We start from the raw sequence: 11,955 nt of genomic DNA, 5'->3' as shown, positions 1-11,955 counted from the left end.
CCTCTCCTTCTTGTAACATACTGTTTATTCCTTTCAGTGTATTATTTATTTCAGATATTGCATTCTCTATTTCTGATTGGTCTTTTTAATGTTTTTCTATGTTTTTTTTTTTTTTCATGCCTTGAAGTATCCTGCCTTCCCATTTTGGCTGCTTCTTTGTATTTTCCTCCTTAGTTGCCAAGCTAATCAATGATATAGCCTTATGCTGTAATCAGCAGTTTGGCTTAAACACCCAGGGTGGGGCAGAGTCATTTCTCAAGTTGGGGCTATTGCTTCCCCTCAGGCTGATGCCACTTGGAAAGGAGTGTTCTGCCTGAGAAAGATGGCTTCTGCAATATGGGGATTGACTCAGTACAGGGATCCTGGTGTTTGTTCTTTCAGTTCTCTCCCCTGAGCGACAAACCCCAGACTGTCCTCAAGTGTCCCTAGTCCACTCTTCTCTTCCTCTGCCAGAGCCCAGTGAAGTGGCTGCAATGGAAATTTTGTGCATTGGCCCTTTATGAGTCTGTCTGCAACTCCAGCCCTTTCTCCCTGGCAGGCAGAAACTCTGCTGCTTTTCACAGCTGGATAATATCTGGGTTCTTTTCTGGCTCTATGCTGTCGGCCGGGAAGCCCAGCTTGGTATTTAGACACAATTCTCAGGGGAATCCCCCGCATACTGAAATATTCCTCTTGCACTTCAGCTGCTACCTACAGGAGCCCAGCCAGCCCTCTCTAATTACAGTGGCCTTGTTGTATAGATTGATGTCAGGTATTGTGATTCCTTCCTAATTTTTTTAAGGTTAATGAGGCTATTTGAGGTCTTTTTTGGTTCCATGTAAATTTTGTAGTATTTATTCTAAATCTGTGATATATGGCATTGGCATTTTAATAGGAATTGTGTTGAATCTATAGATTGTTTTGGGTAGTTGCACATTTTAGTGATGTTAATTTTTCCAATACATCAACAAGGTATATGCTTCCATTTATTTGTGTCTTCCTCAATTTCTCTCTTCAGTGTTCTATAGTTTTCCAAGTACAGGTATTTTACGTCGTTGGTTAAATTTATTCCTAAGCACTTTATTTTTTGTTGTTGTTGCTATACTATTTGGGATTTTTTTCTTAGTTTCTCTTTATGATAGTTCATTTTTGGTATAAAAATGTCAAAAATTTCTGAATATTGACATTGTATTCTGCTAATTTGTGGAATTCACTTATTAGGTCAAGTAGTTTTTTTGTGTGGTCTGTAGTGTTTTCTATTTACACTATCATGTCAACTGCAAATAATGGCAGCATTAATTCCTCTTTTCCAATTTAGATGCTTTTTATTTTTTTTTCCTGGTCTGATCACTATGGCTAGAACTTCCAGTACTATGTTGAGTAAGAGTGGTGAAAGTCGGCACCTTTGTCTTGTTCCTGATCTTAAGGGAAATGATTTTAGTATTTTCCCATTGAGTATGATGTTGGCAGTAGGTTTTCGTATGTGGTCTTTATTATTTTGAGGTATGCTCTCTCCACTCCCATTTTGCTGAATGTTTTCATCATAATTGGGTGCTGGATTTTATCAAATTCTTTTTCTTCAGCTATTGATATGATAATGTGATTTTTATCTTTCATTGTGTTTGTCATATATTACATTTATTGCTTTGTGAATATTGTACCATCCTTGTATCCCTGGGATGAATACCACTCGATCATGGTTTATGATCTTTTGAATGTATTGCTGGGTCCAGTTTGCCAATATTTTGTTGAGAATTTTAGCATCTATATTTGTCAGAGATATTAGCCTGTAATTTTCTTTTTTCTTTTTTTAATTTATTTTTTCAAATACATTTGTCTCTGCCTACCCCCTACCACTTTCCCTTGCCCCCTTCCTCCTTCCCTCCCTCAGCTCTTCCCCACTTTGGTTTTGTCCATGAGTCCTTGCTATATGTTCCTTGACTTTCCCCTTCCCTTCCTTTTCCCCACCCCCCTCCATCCTTCCTTCTTGTCCCTGTTGATTTCTTTTCCTTTCAGTGTTGCTGGTCTTATTTTCCTTGCATCTTTGCATTGTTGGTTAGGTTCCACATATAGGTGAGATCATATGGTATTTGTTTTGCCCCCTGGCTTATTTCACTTAGCATAATGCTCTCCAGTTCTGTAATTTTCTCTCTTTGTTGTGTCTTTACCTGGTTTTGGAATTAGGATAATAATTGGCCTTGTAAAATGAGTTTGGAAGTCTTCCTTCTTCTTGAATTTTTTGAAAAAGTTTGAGAAGGATAGGTGTTAATTCTTTGAATGTTTGTTAAAGTTCTCCTCTGAAGACAACAGGTCCAGGGCTTTTGCATGTTGGGAGTTTTTCTTTATTACTATTTGAATTTTGCTGGTTGTTATTGTACTACTCAGTCTTTCTGCTTTTTCTTGATTCAGCTTTGAGGATTGTATGTTTTTAGGAATTGTTCATTTTGCACATGTCCAGTTTCTTGGCATACAGTTGTCATAATAATTTCTTACAATCCTTGTATTTCTGTGGTATCAGGTGTTACTTCTATTATGTCATTTGTGATTTTATTTATTTGGGCCATCCATGTTTCTTTTTCTTGATGAGTCTTGTTAAAGGTTTGTCAATTTTATTTACCTTTTCAAAGAACAATCTCCTTTATTAATTGAGTTTTTGAATTTTTTTTTTTGGTATTAGGAATCAAGATGGCAGAGGAATGAGTGGAAGTCACACTGATCTCCTTCCAGGACCAATCTGGAATTACAACTAAATTGTGGAGAGATCACCTGGAAATCAACTGAACAATAGTGAGAGAGGAGCCTTATAACCTCGGACAGACAGAAGAATGAGCTTTAGCACAATCTAACTGGTAAGGAGTGCGGTAGAGGTTCAAAAAGGTGGGTTAGGCGCCTACAGGTGGCAGCACCAGAGGGATATTGAAACAGCCAGTTGGACAGCCCTGAAAAGAGCAGGGTCTAAACCATAAGTGGGGATCTCCAGCCTATAGCACCAGACCCCAAAAGCACACAGACAATGGCTAGCTGCAAAAAGCATAGTAATGCTCTTGGCCAGCAACAGGCAGCTGGAGATGCAAGGAGCCATTTAAAGGGCAAAGCAAAAATTAGTAGTGGCAGCCACTGACCTGGGCTCTGGCAGAGGTGGGAGCAGAGTAGGCTGGAGCCGTCTGAAGAGAAACTGTGGAAGGAGGCTTTGGGGAAAATAATGAGAAAGTGGCTGGTGGGACCCTGGTGCTCACTAACCCCCCCATTCCACAGCTGCCATCTTGTTTAGGTGGACCACTCCCCTATGCAATAGCAGCATGAAAGGACACAATAGCCATGCTCCCAAGAGGCTAGGCCCCTACCTGGTGCTATGCAGTCCCTGGAGCTGAATACAGAGTGGCAGTCACAGATAGTAGATCCCTGAGTATAGGGGACACAGTGTGGTCTAGAGATGCTTTAGGAAAGTCTGGAGATGGAGGCATTGGGGAGAAAACTGAGGGAATAGCTAGAGGAATCCCAGTGCTGACTCCTCCCCAACATGACAGCAGCAGTCTTGCTCAGGCATACCACTCCCCTTAGCAGCAACAGTGTGAAAGGACTCAATAGCTCTGCCTCTAGGAGGGACTCTGCCCGGCCCTGACTGTTGAGGGCTGAGTAACTATATTAACAACTGAGGAGAGACACAGAAAGTAGATTCTGGAAGTCTCTTAAAGATTGCATAAGCTCACATGGGGTAAACAGCAGATATCATCAGAGGCATATCCAGAAAGAAAGAAAATAAAAAGGCGGTCTCCTGCCATAGAAGTACATACCACAAAGTCAGGAAGTCAAGACAGATCAATTTAAGAAGCAGAAGCAAAAAAGAAGAGTCTCACAAATAATGGGAAGAAAAGTAAACACCCACTGATTGAAGGGAAAGGAGGAATCCCTACAAAGAGAACTAAATGAAATAGAGGCAAGTCAACTATCAGATACTAAATTCCAAATAATGGTTCCAAAGAAGCTCAATGAGTTCAGTGAGCTCAAAGAGAATTACCAAAAACTACAGGGCAACTATGAGGAATTTATTGCAAACTATATCAGCATGAAAGAGGACAAAGAAAATATCAATAAGAGGAAAGAGAAAATGAAGAATGAAATTTATGAGTTGAACACAGTAGAAGGAATCAAAAACAGGCTCTATGAAGCAGAGGATCAAATCAGTGAACTGGAGGACAAGGTAGAAAAAAAGCTCCCAGAAAGAGCAAGAAATTGAAAAAAAGACTCCAAAAGAATGAAGAGTGGTTGAGGGAAATGCAGGACACCTGAAACATAATAATATACATATAATAGGGATACCAGAAGGAGAAGAGGAACAAGAGATAGAGAACTTGCTCAAAAAAGTAACAATGGAAAACTTCCCTAATTGGAGGAGAGAAAAAGTCACTCAAGTCCAGGAAGCAGAGAGGGCCCCATTCAAGAGGAACCGAATGAGGCCCACTCAAACACACAGCATCATTAAAATGCCAAATATCAAAGACAAAGAGAGAATCCTAAAGGCAGCAAGGTAGAAACAGGTAGTAACATACAAAGGAGCCATGATATGGCTAGCAGCTGATTTCTCAACAGAACAACTACAGCCAGAAAGAATGGCAAGAAATATTCCAAGCCATGGAAAGCAAAGGTCTGCAGCAATGACTGTTCTACCCAACAAGGCTTTCAATTAAACTAGAAGGCAAAGTAAGGAGTTTCCCAGACAAAAGAAGGCTAAAAGAATACACCTGCACCAAACTAGCACTACAAGATATGCTAAAGGGACTGCTCTAAGAAGATGTAGAAAAAGAGTGAGAAAGAGAATATGAAATAAAAAAAAAATCAGTACTTATCAATACTAACTTTAAATGTAAATGGATTAAATGCCCCAATCAAATGATATAGGATAGCTGAATGGATAAGAAAACATGACCCACACATATGCTGCCTATAAAAGACCCACCTCAGAAAAAAGGACCTACACAGATGGATGAAAGTAAAAGGATGGAAAAAAATATTTGAAGCAAATGGACAGGGAAAAAAAGCAGGGGTATCAACACTTATATCACACAAAAGAGATTTCAAAATAAAGGCCGTAAAAAGAGACTGAGAAGGACATTTTCTATTACTCAAAGGAAGAATCCATCAAGAAGACATAAACATTGTAAACACATGCAATCAACATAGGAGCCCCCTGATATATAAGGAAGATCTTGGAGGACTTCAAGAAAGACTTAGACAGCAACACACTGATAGTAGAGGATTTTAACAACCCACTGTCAACAATGGATAGATCTTCCAAACAAAATATCAACAAAGATATTGTGGAACTGAATGATGCATTCGATCAAATGGACTTAACTGATATATACATATAATCTTTCACTACAAAGAAGCAAAATGCACATTCTTTTTAAATGTACACAGAACATTTTCAAACATAAACTACATGATAATCCACAAAACAAGCCTCAAAAAATTGAGTAAAATCAAAATCATAACAAGCATTTTCTCAGACCACAAGGGCTTGAAACTAGAAACCAACCTCAGGGAAAAAACTCAAAAACATTCAAACTCATGGAGACTGAATAGCACGCTATTAAACAATGAATGGGTCAAGAATGAGATCAAAGAGGAATTCAAAAAGTTTCTGGAAATAAATGAAAATGAACAAACAACAGTTCAAAACCTATGGGACACAGCAAAGGCAGTCCTGAGAGGGAAGATCATAGCAATACAGGCCTACTTAAAAAAAGATAGAAACATTTCAAATAAATGACCCAACACTCCAGCTTGAAGACCTGGAGAAATAACAACAAAGCCCAGAGAAAGGAAAGCGAATATAATAAAGGAAATAATCAATATCAGAGCACAATTGAATGGCATAGAGACTAAAAGAACAATTCAAAGGATCAACCAATCTAGGAGTTGGTTCTTTGAAAACATAAATGAAATCGACAAGCCTTTAAATGGACTAATCAAGAAAAATAGGGAGAGGACCCTACTAAATAATATCAGAAATGAAAGAGGAGAAATAACAACTAATACCACAGAAATAAAAAAGAATTGTGAGAAATTACCATGAACAATTATAAGGCATGAAATTTGAAAATCTCGATGTAATGGACAAATTTCTAGAAAAATATAACCTTCCAACACTGAATGAAGAGAGGAAGAAAGTATGAACAGATCAGTAACAGCTGGTGAAATTGAAACAGTAATAAAAAAAACTCCCAGCACACAAAAGCCCTGGACCGGATGGGTTCACAGGAGAATTTTACAAAAACATTTAAGGAAGAGCTAACCCCTGGCCTTGTCAGACTATTAAAAAAAAATGCAAGAAGAGTGAAGACTCCCAAACTCTTTCTATGAGGCCAGCATCATTCTAATCCCAAAACCAGATAAAGACACAACCATGAAAGAAAACTACATGCCCATATTGTTGATGAGCATCAACACTAAAATCCTCAACAAAATATTGGTAAACCACATCCAGCAATATATTAAAATAATCATCCATCATGATCAAGTGGGATTCATCTCAGGGATGCAGGGATGGTTCAATATACACAAATCAATAAACATGATACATGATATAAACAAAAGGAAAGACAAAAATCTCATGATCTTTTCAATAGATGTGGAAAAAGAATTTGATAAGGTACAATACGCATTTATGATAAAAACACTCAGCAGAGTGGGAATAAAGGGGGCATACCTCTACATAATAAAGACCATATATGAAAAACCTACAGTCAACATCATACTCAATGGGCAAAACTGAAAGTTTTCCCATTAAGATCAGGAACATGTCCACTTTCACCACTTCTATTCAGCACAGTATTGGAAGTCCTAGCCACAGTGATCAGACAGGAAAAAGAAATAAAAGGCATCTAAATTTTAAAGGAGGAAGTAAAACTATCATTGTTTGCAGGTGACATGATAGTGGGTAGAAAACCCACTAGACTCCCCCTCAAAACTACATGACCTAAGAAGTGAATTTGGCAAAACAGAGGGATACAAAGTCAATATTCAGAAATTGAAAGTATTTTTGTACACCAAAAATGAAATATCAGAACCTGAAATCTGGAAAAAAAATCCCCTTTACTACAGCAACAAGAAAAATAAAGTACCTCAGAATAACCTTAACCAAGGAGGTACGCAGAAAACTATACAACACTGAAGAATGAAATTAAGGAAGATGCAAATAAATGGAAGCATATACTGTGTTCATGGATTGGAAGAATTAAAATCATCTAAATGTCCATACTACCCAAAGTAATTTATAGATTCAACCCAATCCCTATTAAAATACCAATGATGTATTTCACAGACATAGAACAAACAACAAAATTATTCTTTTCAAAAATTTACTCAGAACCATAAATGACCCTGAATAGCTGCAGCTATTCTGAGAAAGAAAACAAAGTAGGAGAGAGAGTAATACCTGACATCAAACTATATTACAAAGCGACTTTAATCAAAAGAGTCTTGTACTGGCATAAGAACAGATGTATAGATCAATGGAACACAATAGAGAGCCCAGAAATAAACCCATGTCTCTATGGTCAATTAATAGTTGACAAAGGGGACAGAAGCATAAAATGGAGTAAAAGCTCTTCAACAAATGGGTTTGAAGAGCTGGATGGCTACATGCAAAAAATTGAAATTCGACCATCAACTTACACCATACACAAAAATAAACTCAAGTTGGATAAAAGACTTAAATGTAAGTCATGACAACATAAAAGTCCTAGAGGAGAACATTGGCAGGAAACTGTCAGATATACTATGCAGCAATATTTTCACTGATATGTCCCCTAGAGCACTGGACATAAAGGAAAAAATAAACAATTGGAGACTTCATCAAAATCAGAAGCTCCTGCATGGCTAAAGAAAACATCAGCAAAATGAAAAAGGAACCAACTGTATGGGAAAATATATTTGACAATGACACCTCAGACAGAGGTTCAATCTCCAAAATATATAAAGAACTTACACAACTCTACTCCAGGAAGACAAACAATCCCATTAAAAACATGGGCAAAAGATCTGAACAGACACTTCTCCAAGGAGGACATACAAAGGGGCAGAGACATATGAAAGGATGTTCATCGTCACTCGCCATCAGAGAAATGCGAATTAAAACCACTATGAGATACCACTTCACACCAGTCAGAATGGCCATGATAAATAAATCAACAAACAACAAGTGCTGACAAGGTTATGGAGAAAAGGGAACCCTAGTACACTCTTGGTGGGACTGCAGACTGGTGCAGCCACTGTGGAAAACAGCATGGAATTTCCTCAAAAAGCTAAAAATGGAACTGCCTTTTGACCCGGCAATTCCACTGCTGGACCTATCTCCTAAGAATCCCAAAACATCAGTTCCAAAGAATGTATGCACCCCAATATTCATAGCAGCACAATTTACAATAGCCAAGTTCTTGAGTAATCTAAGTGCCCATCAGTAAATGAGTAGATTGAAAAACTATGGTACATTTACACAATGGAATACTACACAGCAGAAAGAAGGAAAGAGCTACTACCCTTTGGAATAGCATGAATGGAACTGGAGAGTATTATGCTAAGTGAACTAAGTCAGAGGTGAAACACAAATACCATATGATCTCACCTATAAGTGGAACCTAATCAGCAAAGCAAGCAGGCAAGGAACATATGTCTAGCAACATGGACAGAAAGAAGAAACCTACAGGGATGTGAGGGTGGGAGGTGCGGGTGGTGGGGCAGGGGAGAGTGGTGGCGAGTAAATGGAGACATATTTATTGGAACAATAAAATAAAATAAAATAAAATAATTTTTTTAAATCTCTATGTCATTTAATTCTGCTCTGATCATGATTATTTCTTTCCTTCTGCTTTCTTTGGGCACTGTTGTTGTCCTTCTAGTTCTTTATGTGTAAGTTTAGATTGTTTATTCAAAATGTTTCTATCTTCTTTAGGTATGAGCTTCCCTCTCAGGAATGCCTTAGTATTGTCCCATAGGTTTTGGGTTCTAGTACATTCATTTTCATTTGTTTCCAGGTAATTCTGATTTCTTCCTTGGTCTCATTGTTAACCCTATAATTATTTAGTGTTCAGACTACATGTATTTGAATGTTTTTGAGTTTATTATCTTGAGGGTGGTTTTTAGTTTCAAGCTATTGTGATCTGAGAAGATGCTTGATATGGTTTCAGTTTCTTGAATTAGTTAAAGCTTGCTTCCCCCCCCCCAACTTGTGGTCTATCTTTGAAAATGATCCACATGTATTTGAAAACAATGTATGCTTTGCTTTTTGGGGGAAGTAGTGTTCTGTAAATATCTATTTGATGTATTTGATATAGAGTGATTAATCCTGCAATATCTTTGTTGATTTTTTGCTTGGATGATGTATCCATTATTGATAGTGGAGTGTTAATATCCCCTATAATGACTGTATTGCTGCCAATCTCTTTCTTAATGTCCTCTAGGATTTCCTCTATATATTTAGGTGCTTCTATTTGGATGCATATATATTTACAAGGGTTATGTTCTCTTGTACTACTCCATTAAATATTATGTAGTGACTTTCTTTTGTCTTTTGTTATGGCCCTATATTTGAAGTCTATTTTGTCTGATATAAGATGTTAGTCCAGATTTGTTTTCATGTCCATTTTCATGGAATACTTATTTCCATCCTTTTACTTTCAGTCTGTGTAAATCTTTTCTTCTGAGGTGGGTCTCTTTTGGACAGCATATATGCAGATCATGTTTTCTTGCTCATACAGATGCCCTGTGTCTTTTGATTGGGGCATTTAATCTATTTACATTTAAGGTTATTATTGATAGGTGTTTGTTCATTGCCATTTTTCCTTTTGTATCTGTGTTCCCTGCCCCTCTCTCTATCTCTCTTTTTCTTTATCTTCTTAAAGCAGTCCCTTTAGCCTCTCTTGAAAGTAGAGTTTGTTCGAGATGTACATTTTTAGCCTTCGTTTGGTCTGGAAATGTTTTTATCTCTCCTTCCATTTTGAATGAGAGCTTTGCTGGATAGGGTATTATTGGTTGCAAGCCCTTGTTTTTTTATTACTTGGATTATTTCATGCCAGTCACTTCTGACTTGTAGTGTTTCTGTTGAGAATTCAGCTGATAGTGTTTTTGGAGCTCCCTTGTATGTTACTAGCTGTTCTCCCTTGCTAACTTTAAGATTCTCTCTTTATCTTTTGGCTTGGCCATTTTTATTGTGATGTGTCTTGGAGTGGGCCTCTTTGGGTTCATCTTGATTGGGACCCTCTGTGCTTTCTGAACTTACATGACTTTTTTTGTCCCACCAAGTTAGGGAACTTTTTTTCTGTCATTTTTTCAAACAATTTATACCTTGCTCATTTTCTTCTTCTGGTATCCCCATGATGTGAATGTTGTTATGTTTCATGTTGTCTTCTATCTCCCTTAAACTATCTTAATTGTCTTTGAGTCTCTTTTTTTTCATTTTGTTGCTCTGCCCAGGTGCTTTTGTTCAACCTTGCCTTTTAACTTGCTGATTCCATCCTCTGCTTCATCTAGCCTGCTTTAATTCTTTCCAGTATATGCTTCATTTCAAATATTGTATTTTTCATTTTCCATCTGGTTCTTATTTATAGTTTTTTATGTCCCTTTTCATGCTGGTATATTTCCCACTAAGTTCCTTGTAGTTCCTACTGATTTCCTTTAACCTCCTTATAAGAATTTCTTTGAATTATATGTCTGATCAATTGCTTGCCTCAATTTCATTTAGCACTCCTTCTGGGGATTCCTCCTTTCTTTTTGATTGGGGGGTGTTTCTTTGTCTCCCATTTTAGGTGACTCTTTTTTTTTTGTTTCAATGTATTAGATTAATCTGCTTTAACTCCATGTATTTGTGGGGTTACCTTCTGTGGTAGGAGTCCTGTGGGACTCAGTGGTGCAGTCTCCTTTATCTCCTATGCTTTTGTCCAGGTGCTGACAGAATAAAACAAAACAACACAGAAATGAAAACCCACACTAGCAAAAATACTATCCTATCCACCTGCAAAAAAAATCAATATCAACAACAAATGAGCAGAGATTAATAAATTTAGAAAGTGAACAAGAATATTATAAGAAAGGCAAAAAAGAGTATGAGATGACTAAAGGATATAAAAAATGATTTTGAGAGGGTAGAAGGAAGTGAATAATATGAGGAGGGGGTAGAAACAATGTGAAGAAAGTGAAAAAATAAAATCTAAAACATAAATAAGAATGGGAAGGACAAAAGCAAAATGGAGCAAGAAAAGGGAAGAGTAACATATGAGGTATGAAATAATAATAAAAATTATGAAAAATAGGAACAAAATTGAGGAAAAACAACAGCCACAACAATATCAATGACAAATGAGCAAAGATCAACAGAAGTGGAAAGAGAATAAGAATATTATAAAACAGAAAAAAATTATGAGATGACTAAAAGAAAGAAAAGTCATTTTGAGGTGATAAAGTGGGGAGAAACAATAAGAGTAAAGAATAGAAACAAGACAAAGAAAGGGAAAAAATAAAATTTAAACCAAAAGTAAGAAAGGGAAGGAAGAAGGCAAAGTGGAGTAAGACAATGGAAGAATGAAATATATTTGATATAAAAGTATTGAACAAATAGGAACAAAATTAAAGAATAATGAACTACAAGAGCAATGTCAACTACAAATGAGCAAAGATTAATAAAGGAAGAAAGAGAATATGATTATTTTAAGAAAGAGAAAAAGAATGTGAGATGACTAAAGTAAAGTGATTTTGAGAGGATAGAGGAAAGAGACTGAGTGGCATTATTGAAATCAGATATTAATTCTAATTGTTTATTTGTAGTTCTTTTGGATTTTCTACATGTGCAATCATTTTTTAAAATTCTCACCCAAGGATATGTTTATTGATTTTAGGAAAGAGGAAGAAAGAGCAAGAAACATCAATGTGAGAAACATTGGTAAGTTGCTTCTTTTACATGCCTGAGTGGGAAACCTG

This window comes from Pteronotus mesoamericanus, unplaced genomic scaffold, assembly GCF_021234165.1.
Source record: "Pteronotus mesoamericanus isolate MK-2021 breed Mesoamerican mustached bat unplaced genomic scaffold, CSHL_Meso_final contig_227, whole genome shotgun sequence".
Lineage (NCBI taxonomy): Eukaryota > Metazoa > Chordata > Mammalia > Chiroptera > Mormoopidae > Pteronotus > Pteronotus mesoamericanus.
This window is presented reverse-complemented; position numbering follows the sequence as displayed.